This window comes from Ruditapes philippinarum, unplaced genomic scaffold, assembly GCF_026571515.1.
Source record: "Ruditapes philippinarum isolate M1 unplaced genomic scaffold, ASM2657151v2 ctg3948_1_1_1_1, whole genome shotgun sequence".
Classification (NCBI taxonomy): Eukaryota; Metazoa; Mollusca; class Bivalvia; order Venerida; family Veneridae; genus Ruditapes; species Ruditapes philippinarum.
The window spans coordinates 50,253-69,140 of record NW_026854670.1 but is presented as its reverse complement, the minus strand read 5'-3'; the positions used below and the strand labels follow the sequence as shown (position 1 = coordinate 69,140).

The window sequence follows — 18,888 nt, the reverse complement described above, 5'->3', positions numbered from 1 at the left end:
TATTTAATGAATTTGCATTATAATCATGTATTTATGTTTTTAGGCTTTTTCTTCAAAATAGATTCAGTAAATTTGACGAACCAACGCCAGGAGTTGTAGCATTTATTCTACCCTGTGACATTTATCAATTATGATTATTGTCTGCAACGATAACTGTAATGCACATCTTATAATGTCAGTATCCGATATTTATCTTATTTTTTTAGGAAAACTGAAATTTACACAATTTGTCTACACAATTCTTCAGTCTTTTTGTTTTTATTTCATTAATGTTATAATCATCAAACATTTACGCCATGCTGGCATTACATATGTCCTTGTTTTGCACACATAATAAAACAAAATACCGTACTATCACGGTTGTAGTTTATTTAAATAAGTATGATATTTTAATAGACATGACTTTATTTAATGGACTTAGTCTTGAAAAGTTGTTTCTATATAATAATAAATTTATTATAAAGAAAATCACGTTCACTTCTAATTGGTGAAGATCATATCTCAATAGGTTTTGAACAATGAACATATTAAAAAAGTAGGTGAATCTTAATGTGAAAGTTATTATATATAATGTATTGAATAATTGACTGTTGTTTATGTAGTTAAGTGTTGCAGATCATTACCAGTTAATATGCATTTGTGTTATTAAATTGGTCTTTGATTCATTTCCTGAAATTGATAGAAAACAATCATAAAAAATGCAAAGATCGCTATTTGAGTAACACTATTCACACATATAATGCGATGTAATTTTGAACTTAATTATATGGTTTAAAGCGGTGCATCTGTCTTTCTCATTATCTAAAAACATAGTTTACATCTATAAGTTAGGAACGTGATTCCTTTTCACAATCTAAATTAACATTTTGGAAGTTGATCCAAAACATTTATGAAAAGTTTTGTATTACTTTTAACTTCAGGATAATTTTCTTTCAGCTTAAACTTATTTAGTTATACACATATTTCCTGTATTTCGTAGCATTTGGGCATTTTGAACTTATTGTTCTAAAAAAACATCTCTCATATTCAGAATGTGCGTGTAATAAATCAAATCATTATAAAGAAAATTTGAATATTTTTTTATGAGAGACAATTTCAACATGATTTATTATCGTTTAAGTATACAACAGCGATGTCATGATGCAATATATAATTGATATACTATTATTGCCTAGCTATACAATTCTGAGATAATGTTATAATATTTCAGACATTTCGATGTTTAAAAATATACTCCTTGCAATAACGATACATAACATAAACATTTTGTCAATACGTAATTCATATGAACAAATATATGTATAAACATTTTTAACAGTATCTCATGTTGAAGAAATTTCGTTTACCAGCCTAAGTTAACGTTATAAAGGTAGGCCAACTATCCTATGTATTCCAATATTACGAAGATATTCAAAAGCTCTCTTTGTATTGAAGAGATGCAGTAATATTTTAGGATTACTTGAGCACTTATTTGTATCGGATAGGTTTGATTTTATGTGATAAATTATTAAGAGAGGGTTTCTTATTACATTTGGATTTGTGGTAAAATAAGAAGGTGAGTAAATTCTTGTTATTATTAAGATTGTAAAGATAAAGATATATTATATATCATAAATTTGTAGAAAATAGAAACGCGACAATAAATGTTCATATTTTATTTTAAAGAGTGCACTGCATTGACAAGTTAATGATAGAAAGATTTATTCTGGCAATATACCATAGATAAATATCTGTTTTATTATAGTTTTAATTATTTTAGCATTATCTATTGAATTAATTTCTATATCAACTCAATCAAATGAATTTTAGAATATTTATAATAGATAAAACAATAGAATTTCCTCTAAAACGTTTTACATTTTAATGCCGTTCCTAGTGTAAAATTAATTTTGAAAAGTAAATGATGATTAATGTCATAGAAATACACGCATAATTCATTAAATGATGTGTGCTGAACATTAAAGATATTGCCTTTGTTGACCATACTCAGAATACCAATATTGATGGAACTAGCCGAATATTAAGAAAATGCACATTTAATATAAGAATGATACTTTTCACTAGTTTTTTTTATTTTTTTTTATTCTAATGTATCCAACAACAAACAACCTAGTGTTGATGTACATCACGGATAGACTCAATAACATGCACGTTCACATCTTATGTATAAAACATTTCAATAAAACATTTGTAGTTACTGTGGAAAGTTGTAATATAAAACTAAACACCTTTAATTAAACACACATGTTGAAAATATGTGCCTTCAATTTATGGCATCCAGCACAACTTCCTTTTTCAAATAACAATTGTGTAAATACATATGCTAACATTTAAAACAGCTGTTTATGTTTTATTGTTGGGTTGCTTTTTTTGTTGTTGTTTTTTTTTTGTTACAAGGAATGTGCTTCATTCACCCTTTTCCAGCCTTTGTTCTGAGCTACTTAAAATTGGCATAAGACATAAATAAATAAATAAATAAATAAAGAAAGAAAATATATTGTTTAAGAAGGTCATGTAAATTTATAAACTTAAGCATGTGAAGAGGTATGTTAGTTTACCTTCCTATTGTATAGTTTATGGAATAAGTACAACATAGTTGTTTTAAAACTAAATCATCTACAAACGTAACATTTATGTGTTACTTAGACTTGTTATAAGTAGAAAGAATTTCAAATATAATAAAAATAATGGAAGTTATACGTGTTTGTTACTTGATTGATCTTGAAACCCTTTTAATAAAAGACAAAAACAATAAAATTATTTTCATTCGAAATATTTAATCACTATTCACATATATATAATGATGCATAAATAATGTTCCATTGCATTTATTATTACCATGACAATATTTACAATTAACAAAATCTGAGATATAACAGTATATTTTGCCTTAAGAAAAAGGCATTTATGAAATATATTTGTTTAAGATATATGTCTTTCTTTGAGACATTGTATCTGCAAACTAATTCGCTTACAGCTATTTAATCTTGTAATATAATCATAGAAGCAATGGTTAATTAAAATTCGTTGACAGAGATGTCTAAGAGTAACAGTTAACACACCAAAATTTGTATAATCGTTAATCGTATTATCTTTTGATTGATTAAGTATGTAAAGTCGTAAGCTCAATCCAAGAAACTATGCAGTCTATAATATTTGATGTATAAATTTAATTTTATCAAAGAACAAGAAATATATAAATACACTTTGACGAGGTACGTGCCAAATTTATATTACTGCTATACAGCACAGAACACACATTTATTTCAGGGCAACAGCTAAAGACATATCGATGTATAACCAATTACAATTCATATTGATCGATTGATTGATTGTTTTATTACAAAGCTTTTTTAACGATAAACTTTGTGTTATTATACCATAGTGCAAGAAAAAATGCAAATCTATTTCCAATCGAACACGTTAATGAAAATAAGAATTGATAAAAATATATTGAACTACATAGAGCAAAAAAAATAATTTTCCTGACGTCATTTGGGTTATTGATGTCATATATCACGTCACACAACGTGTAAGCATTCGTTTGTTGTTTTATATGCGGTACATATATCATGTAATAATGCAATTGATTGTCCTGTCTTTTGGAAAACGTGTTACAATTGAAACTAAAATGTATATCATTTTATTAAAAACACACAACGTATCAACTGAAAAGTCTCCGTCAGAAAAATGATGTCAATGTTATACATCCTCAAGGGCAACGACGTCAAAATGTAACATATGATTTGGCGTAATAAGTCAGTATGCAAGATCTTAAAATAATGATACAAAACGCTGGTCAATATGCATTAAAACAATGTTAATATGTACCATCAGGACAATTTGTTCCAAGTTAATATATCCAAGAATTTGTTTAATAATTTTATTCAAATGTTCTTCACGTTTGCAATTGGTTGAAAAGAAATGCCGTTCAGAATTAAAATGTTTAGATATGTTTGTAAATGTGTCAGAAAAGTGTTTAAAATCAATTTTGTGACTTTTTACATTGTTTACAAGTGTTAAGGTAAATGATGTCTGAAGAAGTCAACATTGATTTAAAATAATAGTTTAAGTCTATATTTCAACTGTGCCATGTAACGATTTCCTGATCATATTGGTGAATCATGTAATTTTTGAATAGTTTGGTCCACTCTCTCTTGATGATTTCTTTAATCCCGATGTTTGTGAATGTTGCATTTTACCGGGATATTGTATTATATTATGAATAAAATAATTGAATACCTAGATAAAACCTTGCCGAATGTGCTCTTCTCGTTCAGATACAACATATGTTTTCACTTCATGAAGATTTGCAAAGAAAACATTAGAAATATTGAACAAAACAAAAAGCAGGTGTTATATTGAAAGTTTTCCAAATATGTGGAGGGACAACTTTATAATATATCATGTTTTCATTTAAGGATTCCAAAACTAATGGAAAATCTGAATACAGAATCATTTTGGTTTACCGATCTTTTTCCTGATATCTATATTTGATGCCTGAGGTTCAGGAGTAACATGGTCGCCTATCATGTAAACGGTCTGGGATCCGAATCTCGGTCCTATAATGATGCTTATATTTTCTCAAGATGTTAGCCAAGATATACAAAGATGTTTTTTAAATAGAAAAAATAATGTTTAGTTCTGGACATGCAATATTCAAATGTATTAAAGTGACTTGGTCTTTAAAGGAAGGTATGTAACAGAATAAATAACACTGATAGTAATTAGTATCAGACAGAACAAGAAAAAATAATTTTATATGAATGTTGTTGGCGTGTGTGAGATACACGATCCGATATAACATATATATTTATATAGCAGATGATAAATATTTAAAAAAAATACATTATTCTTATTCATCATGAATATGTTCATACTAAATAACATAGAACTCCATCAACACATTTTATTCAAGCATTATTTTAAAAGAGTATCAAATAATACATTTTTAGTGTTATTATCAGTGTCAAATGGACAATGTGCACGTTGTAGACCAATCCACTTTAAATTCAAACTGTTATAGCCATACAAATTAAATGATAAAAGTTGTATATGTTTCAACTTGTCCCTGAATAGAGAAAATAAAATCCCTAAAGAAAGTCCAACACAAAACAATTGAAAATGTTGCAGGCTCGGTTTGATTGAGCCTGTTCATGGATGGTACTGAAAAGTGCAAACTACCGTCCACGCCCCCTAGCACCAGCTTAAGCAGAATTCAACATGAACCGGTACAATTTTGAATTTTGAAACATCCGCAGATGTGTTCATATGGCGGTTATCATGGAACCTTCAATGTGATACTAAGTGCCATTCCATGAAGCGGCATATGGTCCCCAAGTAAAAACAATGCGTGTGCCCTAAACGAGAAAACAATGGGCGGAGATGCTTTTTATTTAATTTTTATATATTTATTAGAAGCCTTACACAGAGATATTTTGAAAATATGTGCCTTCAATTTATGGCATCCAGCACAACTTCCTTCTTTTTCAAATAACAATTGTGTTAATACATATGTTAACATTTAAAACAGCTGTTCATGTTTTATTGTTGGGTTGTTTTTTATGTTGATGTTTGTTTTGTTACAAGGAATGTGCTTCATTCACCCTTTTCAAGCCTTTGTTCTGAGCTACTTAAAATTGGCATAAGACATAAATAAATAAATAAATAAATAAATAAATAAATAAATAAATAAATAAATAAATAAATTAATAAATAAAAAATAAATAAATAAAGAAAATATATTGTTTAAGAAGGTCATGTAAATTTATAAACTTAAGCATGTGAAGAGGTATGTTACTTTACCTTCCTATTGTATAGTTTATGGAATAAGTACAACAAAGTTGTTTTAAAACTAAATCATATACAAAAGTAGCATTAATGTGTTACTTTAGACTTGTTATAAGTAGCAATAATTTCAAAGAAAATAAAAATAATGGAAGTTATACGTGTTTGGTACTTGATTGATCTTGCAACCCTTTCAATAAAAGACAAAAACAATAAAATTATTTTCATTCGAAATATTTAATCACTATCACATATAATGATACATAAATAATGTTCCATTGCATTTATTATTACCATGACAATATTTACAATTAACAAAATCTGAGATATAACAGTATATTTTGCCTTAAGAAAAAGGCATTCATGAAATATATTTGTTTAAGATATATGTCTTTCTTTGAGACATTGTATCTGCAAACTAATTCGCTAACAGCTATTTAATCTTGTAATATAATCATAGTAGCAATGGTTAATTAAAATTCTTTGACAGAGATGTCTAAGAGTAACAGTTAACACACCAAAATTTGTATAATCGTTAATCGTATTATCTTTTGATTGATTAAGTATGTAAAGTCGTAAGCTCAATCCAAGAAACTATGCAGTCTATAATATTTGATGTATAAATTTAATTTTATCAAAGAACAAGAAATATATAAATACACTTTGACGAGGTACGTGCCAAATTTATATTACTGCTATACAGCACAGAACACACATATATTTCAGGGCAACAGCTAAAGACATATCGATGTATAACCAATTACAATTCATATTGATCGATTGATTGATTGTTTTATTACAAAGCTTTTTTAACGATAAACTTTGTGTTATTATACCATAGTGCAAGAAAAAATGCAAATCTATTTCCAATCGAACACGTTAATGAAAATAAGAATTGATAAAAATATATTGAACTACATAGAGCAAAAAAGCAAAAAAAAAAATTTTCCTGACGTCATTTGGGTTATTGACGTCATATATCACGTCACACAACGTGTAAGCATTCGTTTGTTGTTTATTATGCTGTGCATATATCGTGTAATAATGCACTTGATTGTCCTGTCTTTTGGGAAACGTGTTACAATTGAAACTAAAATGTATATCATTTTATTAAAAACACACAACGTATCAACTGAAAAGTCTCCATCAGAAAAATGATGTCAATGTTATACATCCTCAAGGGCAACGACGTCAAAATGTAACATATGATTTGGCGTAATAAGTCAGTATGCAAGATCTTAAAATAATGATACAAAACACTGGTCAATATGCATTAAAACAATGTTAATATGTACCATCAGGACAATTTGTTCCAAGTTAATATATCCAAGAATTATTTTAATAATTTTATTCAAATGTTCTTCACGTTTGCAATTGGTTGAAAAGAAATGCCGTTCAGAATTAAAATGTTTAGATATGTTTGTAAATGTGTCAGAAAAGTGTTTAAAATCAATTTTGTGACTTTTTACATTGTTTACAAGTGTTAAGGTAAATGATGTCTGAAGAAGTCAACATTGATTTCAAATAATAGTTTAAGTCTATATTTCAACTGTGCCATGCAACGATTTCCTGATCATATTGGTGAATCGTGTAATTTTTGAATAGTTTGGTCCACTCTCTCTTGATGATTTCTTTAATCCCGATGTTTGTGAATGTTGCATTTTACCGGGATATTGTATTATATTATGAATAAAATAATTGAATACCTAGATAAAACCTTGCCGAATGTGCTCTTCTCGTTCAGATACAACATATGTTTTCACTTCATGAAGATTTGCAAAGAAAACACTAGAAAAATTGAACAAAAAAAAAGCAGGTGTTATATTGAAAGTTTTCCAAATATGTGGAGGGACAACTTTATAATATATCATGCTTTCATTTAAGGATTCCAAAACTAATGGAAAATCTGAATACAGAATCATTTTGGTTTACCGATCTTTTTCCTGATATCTATATTTGATGCCTGAGGTTCAGGAGTAACATGATCGCCTATCATGTAAACGGTCTGGGATCCGAATCTCGGTCCTAAAATGATGCTTATATTTTCTCAAGATGTTAGCCAAGATATACAAAGATGTTTTTTAAATAGAAAAATTAATGTTTAGTTCTGGACATGCAATATTCAAATGTATTAAAGTGACTTTGTCTTTAATAGAAGATATGTAACAGAATAAATAACACTGATAGTAATTAGTATCAGACAGAACAAGAAAAAATAATTTTATATGAATGTTGTTGGCGTGTGTGAGATACACGATCCGATATAACATATATATTTATATAGCAGATGATAAATATTTAAAAAAAAATACATTATTCTTATTCATCATGAATATGTTCATACTAAATAATATAGAACTCCATCAACACATTTTATTCAAGCATTATTTTAAAAGAGTATCAAATAATACATTTTTAGTGTTATTATCAGTGTCAAATGGACAATGTGCACGTTGTAGACCAATCCACTTTAAATTCAAACTGTTATAGCCATACAAATTAAATGATAAAAGTTGTATATGTTTCAACTTGTCCCTGAATAGAGAAAATAAAATCCCTAAAGAAAGTCCAACACAAAACAATTGAAAATGTTGCAGGCTCGGTTTGATTGAGCCTGTTCATGGATGGTACTGAAAAGTGCAAACTACCGTCCACGCCCCCTAGCACCAGCTTAAGCAGAATTCAACATGAACCGGTACAATTTTGAATTTTGAAACATCCGCAGATGTGTTCATATGGCGGTTATCATGGAACCTTCAATGTGATACTAAGTGCCATTCCATGAAGCGGCATATGGTCCCCAAGTAAAAACAATGCGTGTGCCCTAAACGAGAAAACAATGGGCGGAGATGCATTTTATTTAATTTTTATATATTTATTAGAAGCCTTACACAGAGATATTTTATTTAATTGTTTGAAATTATGAGTCATTCCTGTGTCGGTGTAAGGGTAGGGGGTCACGTGCATGCAGCTATCAGAGATAAATAAGATTTTTTTCTAAAGCATTGATCATAATTGATAAGAGAATGTTGAATCTCGTAATTAATTCGGAAAGCGTAGTGAGTTAAAGTGAAATGTATCTGCATAAAAATATTTTTTTTATTCAAGGTTGCAACAATTTATTACATGTAGCCAATTACATTCGTATAAATCAAGGTACATTTGTCAGGACCGACGAATCATTCATGTCATCGGATTTGACTCATTAGTTAAATTCTAAACGGAAGCAAAAATTATGTGCATAATCATGCTTTAATTCAATATTCTGTAGAATTTTCTCGAGACATTGATTTATTTTCATAATTGTATGTCTGACGATACACTTTCCTGTGACGAAAATTTACGAGTAGTATAAAAAGAACGACCTTGACCTTTCCTGAACTGATTTAACAGGCGAAATGTTGTTGATATAATTTCTTGAGTAATTTCCATGTTCTGAGCTGACACGTTATTTATCTTCTCCCTTTTCTGAATGCTTTGCAAAGGGAAATATTACCGACAAGAAGCTACTTTGAACACTTGACGCGGTTGTAATGTTTTTTTTTTCAAATTGCAAACATACTCTTTGTATGCTTTGTAACAAATGATATTTAACTCGGTACAATTAGTGTGTACAAAATGTTACCACCCTTAGTCTAATATTTTTGCATTGAAATTCAATTCTTCCAAACTCTCAACAATTTGGAAAAATAAACGATATTGGGTTTCATTTAAGAGTAGTTTTGAATCTTGATAATTGCAGCTGTTGCAAACTTATGGTGTATTTTCGTCAACAATAGTACACAAGAAGTACAAATTATATTCTACAAGAACCTTAGATCCTTATAAAAGGTTTTATATTTGCACTTGATTTGATTGTACATGATTAGTATGAGTACGAGTACATAATAATTCTTATCATCTTCCCAAAATGTGAAAACCCCTTAAAATTGATAACAAATACACATTTATAGAATTTTTCCGAGCATATGATATTTCAGACATATGCATTCCATAGGGCAATGAAAAATCATATTTTCGTTGTGAATATTACATTTTTGGTGCCGATATTTGTTTTTAAAAGAATTTCAACGATTTATCTCTTAAATATATGGAAGGATTTAGGAATGATAATACAAATTTAAGATGTTTTAGAAAGTGCAAATGCATTACTGATAACCTCCTATAATTTGTCGATTTGCTTTTATAGTTTTTAAACCGAGTTTCTTTTGTTACAGGTGCAAAATATTACATTTCAATTCATTATAAATATCTGAGTCGAAGACACAACGATAAGTACAAAGATGTAATAAACTTTTATTTTGTTCAATACATTGATCAGTTGCACTTACGTACTTGTTACTTTTGAATTATTGTGAAAAATACTGACTTTTGATTTTGGTTCATCCTTGTCGTTGGTATGAAAGCAATGTTGCACATGAACCGACTAAATGAAAGTAAAATCGTCATTTATGTTTGTTTGTACACCTTTTTAATAATTTTTGTATTAGCTATAACATTTACTTAAGTGTATTCAGTTGCCGTATTTTATCTTTGCTGCTATTAAACGAGGAATTACTACATAAGTATTGTCATGTATTTGTTCTTGATTTATAATCATGTAATCATAATGTATTGTTATCATATTTGTTAACTTTGTTTGCATTTGAAATTTATCGACAGCATGTCTGTTGCCTTTTTATTTCTAATGCTCTACTGATACATATACGGATTAAAATTAAAGCATTTCATTTTATAAATCATTTTATATTGTTATAACTAAAAGATTTTAATGGGAGAGATTTTTTACTCTAAAATGAAGTAAAAATATTGGTATATTCATAAACGAATCGAAAACGGATCAAAGATAAATAAAATCAAATTAATTTTATACGAACTATTTTGAAATATTAAACGTTTGCGCACATACAAATGCTTTGTTCAAATAGCTCTAAAGAATCATTGACCACTTGCTATGAAATTAAACTTGTTTTCAATGACATATCTTATTGAATGCATATTTGCTATAATATGTAACTAAGCTAATGCTATTTAACGCCAAAATAAAGTTAAATCATTTAAATATATTAACGTTTCCAGTCGTGTGATAAACACTTATTGGTGAGTTAACTTCACGGCGCTTATCACTTGCCGTAGTGAAAGATAAACACGTGCTGATGATAATCAAAACTGACGAAGTATGTTCCAAGTTCAGACCAGTCTTTGAGACGGATCAAGCATCTGCTATATTTTAGTTAAGCCAAAGCAAACACAACTAAAATTTATTTAGTATGTTTAACACATGTACAACATTTAAAAGTATTCCTTGAATCTAGCACTCGTATATTATTTGGTGTTATGCATGCGAAAATAAATGTAACTTTATTCATTTTAAAGAAGTTATTTTATTGTTTCATATATGGATACTTATTACGTTTAATGAACCTGGACGTTTGGTTAACAAGGACAAAACAGTTCAACTGGATGATAAAATATCATTATTATATGTTGTATTATTTTATGATTAATTGCAACGCTTTTCATTTTTTTGTCAGTTTGCACAATTGAAATTAATATTCTGGAGTACATAAAAGAACTGGAATTTTGCCACAAATTTATTATCAAATGGACGATTAACATTGTCCCGTCATGTCAAAAACATCAGTGGAGTCCCTTTTACGACTGAAAATGTTACATTGTAGCAAAACTAATAACACAATTTTTAAACTATGTTTCAGTTCTCTTTTCACAAATTTTAAATATTTTGGCTTGAAGTCAAATCTCTTCCTGAAAGTGCTGAAAATGGCAGTAACAATCACTCAACAGAACGGTGTTTTTTTTTCATTTCTACTTACGTAAGCGTGATATTCAATATGTTTAAAATGCTGCCAAAACCAACCAATAAGTATATCAGAAAATCTTGTTAACTATCAAAAGGTACGATTGAAAGCCAATATTTTCAGACATAAAGTCATTGCTAAGCTGAAAACTGTCCATATACAAGACACTAAATGTAGTAATGTAGTCTTGGCTTACAAGTCATATATATGACAATCCATGTAAATATAGCAATGAAGTAAGTCAAGTCTGAGTAGCATAACTTTGGCGGGAATTGATTGTACTTCTTCAAGCTTATATCGTTTCCTTTTGATAAGCTGATTGCATATTTCGGACGAAGTTAAAACTGAACATTCACTGATTTTTTTTCTTTCTGATTTTGATTTTTTTGGCACATATTAACCCATTTTAAGTGAGCCATTATTATACATTCATAATCATTTGTGTATAAAATAGAAATTTGATTATTAATTCGTTTGTTATTTCTTCTCTTTGGACAACAAAAGATTAAAATAAATTTAATCATTTAAAAACTAAATTAATAAAAGTCGTATGAATTTACCACAAGTAATGGAGTGATATTAATGGTATCGGTTTAAAGGTTTTAAGTCCTTCGGTCCGTTACCTTTGAATTGTTTATTGTTTGTGATAGAGTGTCCTCAGACGTTATTACCAAAAGCTCTCTTAGATCGAATTTTTACAGAAGTCAAATTTTCTGTCAAATGTTCCATGAAATGTTTTTTAAAAATGGTATTAAGAAATGTGCGATGCACGGATGTTCTTAATGAAAACATAATCTTTGAGCCGGTATTTTTATCAATGATTCTCGTGTAAAGATGAAGTTTTAAAACATGTAAGCTTTAAAAAATATATTTGGCATGGTTGTTGTTTAAATTGGCATCGCATTTACGACAAAAAAATCTAAAATGTAAGAGCTTTTACGTAAATATATGTTGTTTTTTGTTTGTTTTTTTTTATTGATGGAATTCAAGAAATGTGAAAGAAAGTTTTCGAAATTTTATCTTTTACGTTTCAAACTTTACACTTAACTTGGATAGAAATTATTATAAAAACGAATATGTGCAATAAAACTTATTTGATTCCGTGATAGTTAATTAATTAATTTATCTGTTAACAATGTTTTGGACACGTCAATTCTATTTTAAGAAAATCAGATGTCGAAAGAATTGAAAGCAAAATTGTAATGTTTTATCGAACAGGTTTTATAAATAGAAGGTTTTGGTAATTGTTTTTAGTCCTTGATAAAAGAAACGCTAAAGCTGCATGCCGCGACATGAGCTTAAGTATTTCGAGAAAATTTAACTTGAAAAAAATGTGTGATTAAGGACTGATTTTGCAGTATTTTTAACCATATTTATACTGCGTTACTAACGCGTTACTAACGCAGTAAGGGCTACCTTTTTGCTTATTTGACCTCGTTTTGGTATAATTTACATGGATTGCAAGTGTTGTTTGAAATGAGTAAATTATTTTTTTGTTCACTTCACAATATTTCACGTTTAAATATATTTTTCAAATTTTCATGAAAATTGGCATGAATCTGTAGGCATGCTGCTTTAAGAAATAACTATATTATTATTAAAACATATATAAACTATTATCATATTAACAAATGGAATAATGACAGAAGAATACAAAATGATGTAATATATTCCTGGATATCAGACATAAACTAGAATGACATGACGATTCTTTGTTTAAGATGGTTGAAAATACAAAATACGTGACTAGAATAGACTGGAACAAACTACGTTATATTTACTCTCAGGGACAAATTTCTTCTTAAAACTGTATAACAATATTTACTACTCAGTTTTAACAGAACATATTTTGGCATGCGATATCATATATTTACATAATTATTACTTACATAACTTTTTTACAATTAATACATTTAACATGATATATTCCATAAAGTTTAGAGAATGCAAACATACGCAGTGATATATATGCAACGCTTGAATAACTTGACATGTTAACAAATTGGAATTCTATGTCATTTCTGTCGTAGAAAGAAGTAAATCCACTTTCCTTGCACTTGTAAACATATTAAAATATAAAAACATATAGAATTGCTCTGAGCACTGAAAAGTGTACATTATTTCGTGTCATATTAATAGTGTCACACTTAATATGTCCAAAAGACGAAATATCGTTGACAATGACAAAATTTTACTGAGCTATAAATCGTTAATTAGAATTTTTAGATTTTTTGCCATACGCAAAAAGAAATATTTATGTAAAGAGGTTATACATTTATTTTGTATCTCTTAATATTAACGGAAAATGGTAGATCTTAAACGAAAAATTAAAGTAAAGAATTAATTCAAAAACGCGTTTAAACAGAGCTTGCCAAACTGTCTTATTTGATTCAAATATTTTGTCAGTCATTTTATATGCATCACTTTTTATGAATTAAACGAAAACTCTAAAATAATAAAAACAATATGGCAATATAGTATTAAGCACAATAAAACTTGTGAACTTGTGGATTTGTTAAATCAACAGGTACATGTAGTTGCAGATGGACTCATTTTGCGATTGTAATTATTCTAAAGTTCTTTTTTTAAAGGACGGTATTCTAAATTTTAATAATATTTTGTAAATAGTGGAAAACATGCGGAAAAGATTTCTGTTATAAAGGTAGACAAACTGTCTTATATTTTCCAATATTACGACTATTTGCAACAGCTCTCTATGTATTGCAGAGATGCAGTAAATATTCCAGTAATAAGTACTGAAGTATCAAGCTGTATCAAAGAGTTTTAGGTTTTTACGCATTTTCTGTTATTATTAGAAGGCAGTTTATACGGATTTATTTCCAATTGAACGGTGGGTATTTTTTTAATGTAAATTATTACATTCCATTGGTCATGTTATGAGTTTGTATTTTTGTTTTCAAAAGATTTCTTCGCTATGAACGCTGTGCCTTATTATGATTATATGATAATTGATTATCAAGTTGAATTATATAACTAATATGTATTTAGACATTTAGACATTCATTTACACTCAAATTGTATTCTTGTTCTTTGACTACTCATAATAAATGCAGACTGAAACACTGTTAACTCTTATAAGTATATTGTTTCTATCACTTTTCTAAAGTGAACATTCATTTTAGGTAAATGACTAAACTAGAACTTTACGTGAAACATAAGACTTATAAAATTTTAAGTGCTATTCAATAAAATACTGGTCACATTTTTAGCAAAAAAAAGTGATTTTTTTTCAAACATGATACTTCTATTATTTCGTTAAATGTCTGTTTGAAATATTAGAAATAAAAGTAAAACCACAGGTGCTACTATCTTTTTTATCAGTTTTTATTTAATTAATAATTGTGGTTAACACCAAATTCTTAAAATATTTAGATCCCAGTTTTTGCTGTAGGCTACATATTTTACATATGCAACTAGTGCAAATCATGATCAGTCTGCACACCCTTGCCATCCGATCATTGTCTGCATTTCTAGCTAATCAGTCAGTAAATTAAGAATGGTTTCATCCAAATTAATAGATGGACAATTCTTGTTAAGATATTTAGCATGTTAAGTACATGTATTTAATGGTGATAAGTTGTAAGAATTATTAATATAATTATTTCAAATGATTAGTTGCATGTTAAGTATTTGATACTCCGAATAATATCCCTAAACATAATATTATATTTTCATACATATTTCAAGAGAAGAAAGGAGAGAAAATGAATTGAAAGATTTATCATTTTTACTTTGTTCTACTGTGTTTTCATTGTTGTTTTTTTTATAGTTTTTTTGTGGTGTCACTGTTATCGAGGATAAGCCATAGATTCATATATGAATATTTATTACATGGTTTTTGGTGGTTTATAGAAATATATCAGTGATATAAAACTGATAATTTTACTGTTTTAAACAGTGAAATTATCAATTTGATAATTTCACTGTTTTGAATTTAAGCCCCTTACGTTGTTTCAGTGAAATACCAGCGTGCACAGTACTGGGAACCTATTTAATGACGTGACGTCCTAAATGACGTCACGTTGTATTATTATTTGGCTCGCTTTTCATTCAGTATTAGGTTAAAAGTCTTTTCAAAACGTTTCTTTGCATTTAATAAAAATAACATTTGTTTAGTTTAGTGTAAGATCGAAATATATTTCACCTTGTGAACACCAAAAGTTCATATTTATATATACCTTTTGGTGCTTACTCGGTGAAATATATACCGATCTTAAACTGAACTAAACAAATATCCTTTTATTATTACAAACTTGTTACCATTGATTCATATGTTTTGTATTAATTTGTGAAATATATTAGATATGATCTTATTGATTTCGATAGCGATAAGATAATATTCAGACTATATATAATATAAGTTTTAAATTTATTTTCTTATTTTTAGTAATTTTCAAATAGAATATAATTCAACGGAGGAAATAAAAATTTGATTGGAAACAGTATTTAGTGTCAGTAGTTGTAGAGCATGGATCAATACATCAAGTAATTAGAGTTCTTTTTAATAAATGCAAAGAAACGTTTTGAAAAGACTTTTAAAGTCTAATACTGAATGAAAATATATTTAATTTATATATATATATATATTTACTTAATGCTTTTTTAGTTCAAGTTCGGTATTAAAATTCATGTTCGTACTTGGTTTAAATAATCTTTAATAACTAGTTTATAACTTTATAGTATATAATTATATATAGAATATAGAATTATAGACACAATGTATTTACTTTTGTGGTTTTTTTTTACTTTAAAAAATTGTGCTTGGTTAAGAATCTTTGATTACATAACTTTTAAATACTAATATATAAGTTATTTCTAAACGCTAATTACTGAAATGCATTGATCCATCCTCTACAACTACTGACACTAAATACTGTTTCCAATTTTTATTTCCTCCGTTGAATTATATTCTATTTGAAAATTTACTAAAAATAAGAAAATAAATTTAAAACTTAGATTGACATTCTCATTGTTAATTCATGTGATTAAATATATAAATATTTTGTCATTCTCGTCCTGTAAATGGTTTCAATTTTTTGTTATTGTTCGTATTCAACGTTTTTATTTCTTGCTCTGTTTTGCTTAATTAGCATGTATCATTGTATAAATAACACAAAGGTTTGAGGGTTACAGTAAAATATTATTGCGAGGACACTACTTACGGCTCAGTTAAAAAAGACAATACTTTGTTCTTATGGAATGCGTTTTGCTATAACTCACAAGCTGTCTATCATATGTTTCATAACATAAAACAGTTACGATAATGAGCTGAAATATTATTCAACGTAACTGTTACAAATTGAACCAACAGAAACATTAACTCAGCACTCCTTATTATCATGCACTGTTGAATTTGGGATGTTACTCGCTGGAGCAAATGTTGATATCTACTAGTTTAACATACATAAGGTATGTTTTATTTAGAAATCAACACACAAACCCATTTATACGTGTTATTGGCTAGATTTAATCTGATTCTTTCAAAATAGTCACCATAACCCTTACTTTATCCATTTTGACATGCAACTAAGATAACATACCTTTATTCTGATATGTCTATTACACGTTTGCTGTTTTATTACAGCACCGTCCATGAACAGGCTCAATCAAACAGAGCCTACAACATTTTCAATTTTTGTCCTTTTTGGCGTTCTTTATGGATTCCTTGTTTCTCTATTTTGATGATTGAATTCGTAAAATTATCATTTGCTTCATGCTTATTCCATTGTGATAAAATTCCCTTCCTGTTAAAAACGGAAAAAACTAGTCAATCAAAGGAGGTATTTATTGCTAAAAGCTCACTTAATTACAAGCAACTAAAAGGAAATGTACAGTATGACCAGACTTTTACTGTTTAAAAGGCATCCACCTTATGTAACATTATAATATAACCAATGCATTTGGCCTCTGGGGGATATACGCATTTCAAAACAAGGGTATACATATTTGACGAATGTTTGAAAAAAAAAGATTGATCAAATTTGTTTTTTGCTTTTCTAGTTACCGAAAAATGCGATGGAAATAATTATACAATGAAACTGGTAAAAAGCTATTATTTATAACGGAATTATCAGAGAACATATGACAATTATCTTCGTAACAATTGCATTACAATATGAATTAAAACAATTTTTTAATGTTAAACTAGGATAAGCAATTTGTTGAATTCCCTAACTGATGGTTAGCTTACGATATTATTGTTTCCGTGTTGATCCCCTGTGAACTGTTACACTTGAACATTCCCTTATTAACATTAATATGACATGACTCTAGGTGTCAGGATAGAATATGCAGGAATAAATTAATTATATCTCTTTTTGCAATAAATCCCCTATATGTAATGCTTTAAATGAATTATTCAAAGTTATAACAATATGTGTCACCAATATTTATTTTAGCAGAATTTAACGTAAATTAAATAATTCAAAAGGTTTCAAGGTCGTCAACATCGAATAAGTCTCAGTGTCATATGAGTACTAAGTGATAATCTTACTTTAAGAGGCTCTGCGTGTGGTCTTAACTAATAAAAAATTCAATGGAGCCGACAAATGCCCTTTTTAGGATAAATTTAAATCAAGTTTTTGTTTAGGTGAAAAAGACATGAAAAGTCTTAAATTAGTGGCTGAATGATACACTTTTATAGGAAATTTCAAAAGGCAAACAGTTACTTGTACAGTGCAACCATTGGCAAAAGTTTGTCTAGAATAGCACTGTTACAACCAGTTTTGCAATAAAAACGAGTTTTGCAATAATTTTATTGCAAAACTGGTTGCGTTGACATGATTTTATTGCAATTTGATTACAACCGGTTTTGCAATAAAAAACGAGTTTTGCAATAATTATTTTTTCTATCGGATTTTATTGACATTATGCAAAAGGCATTAAAAAAATTTATCTATGTATATTAGGATTGATGCAGGAATTATTTTCTGGGATAATGAGTGTATATGCATATGATCAAACATTAATTTACATTCTCAATTTCATTAGTCTTTTTCCTTTTAATATATATGATGAAAGGATGATCATCATGAAATATCGTTTTTTTTCTTTCATCAAAAAACTGGTAAGTTAAGACCTTACTAAAAGTTCTTGTATGTATATCACCGAAATTTGAGCAAATACAGTTGTTGCTGTAAATGTACATGTCCTGATATTTCATGATGATCATCCTTTCATCATATATATTAAAAGGAAAACGACTAATGAAATTGAGAATGTAAATTAATGTTTGATCATATGCATATACACTCATTATCCC

The 18,888-nt window shown here is 28.2% G+C and overlaps 1 long non-coding RNA gene across 2 annotated transcripts in view; it reads left to right on the top strand.

Annotated features, from left to right (window-relative positions):
• Nucleotides 1-1,231: 1,231 nt before the first annotated feature.
• Nucleotides 1,232-18,888, top strand: part of LOC132740713 (uncharacterized) — a 47,032-nt gene continuing 29,375 nt past the window's right edge. The window contains exon 1 of one of the 2 annotated variants that reach the window (XR_009627195.1): nucleotides 1,232-1,555. This is a non-coding gene — a long non-coding RNA (uncharacterized LOC132740713). Of the gene's footprint in view, nucleotides 1,556-14,319; nucleotides 14,458-18,888 lie in introns of those variants that run through there. The other variant, XR_009627196.1, reaches the window with a different exon arrangement.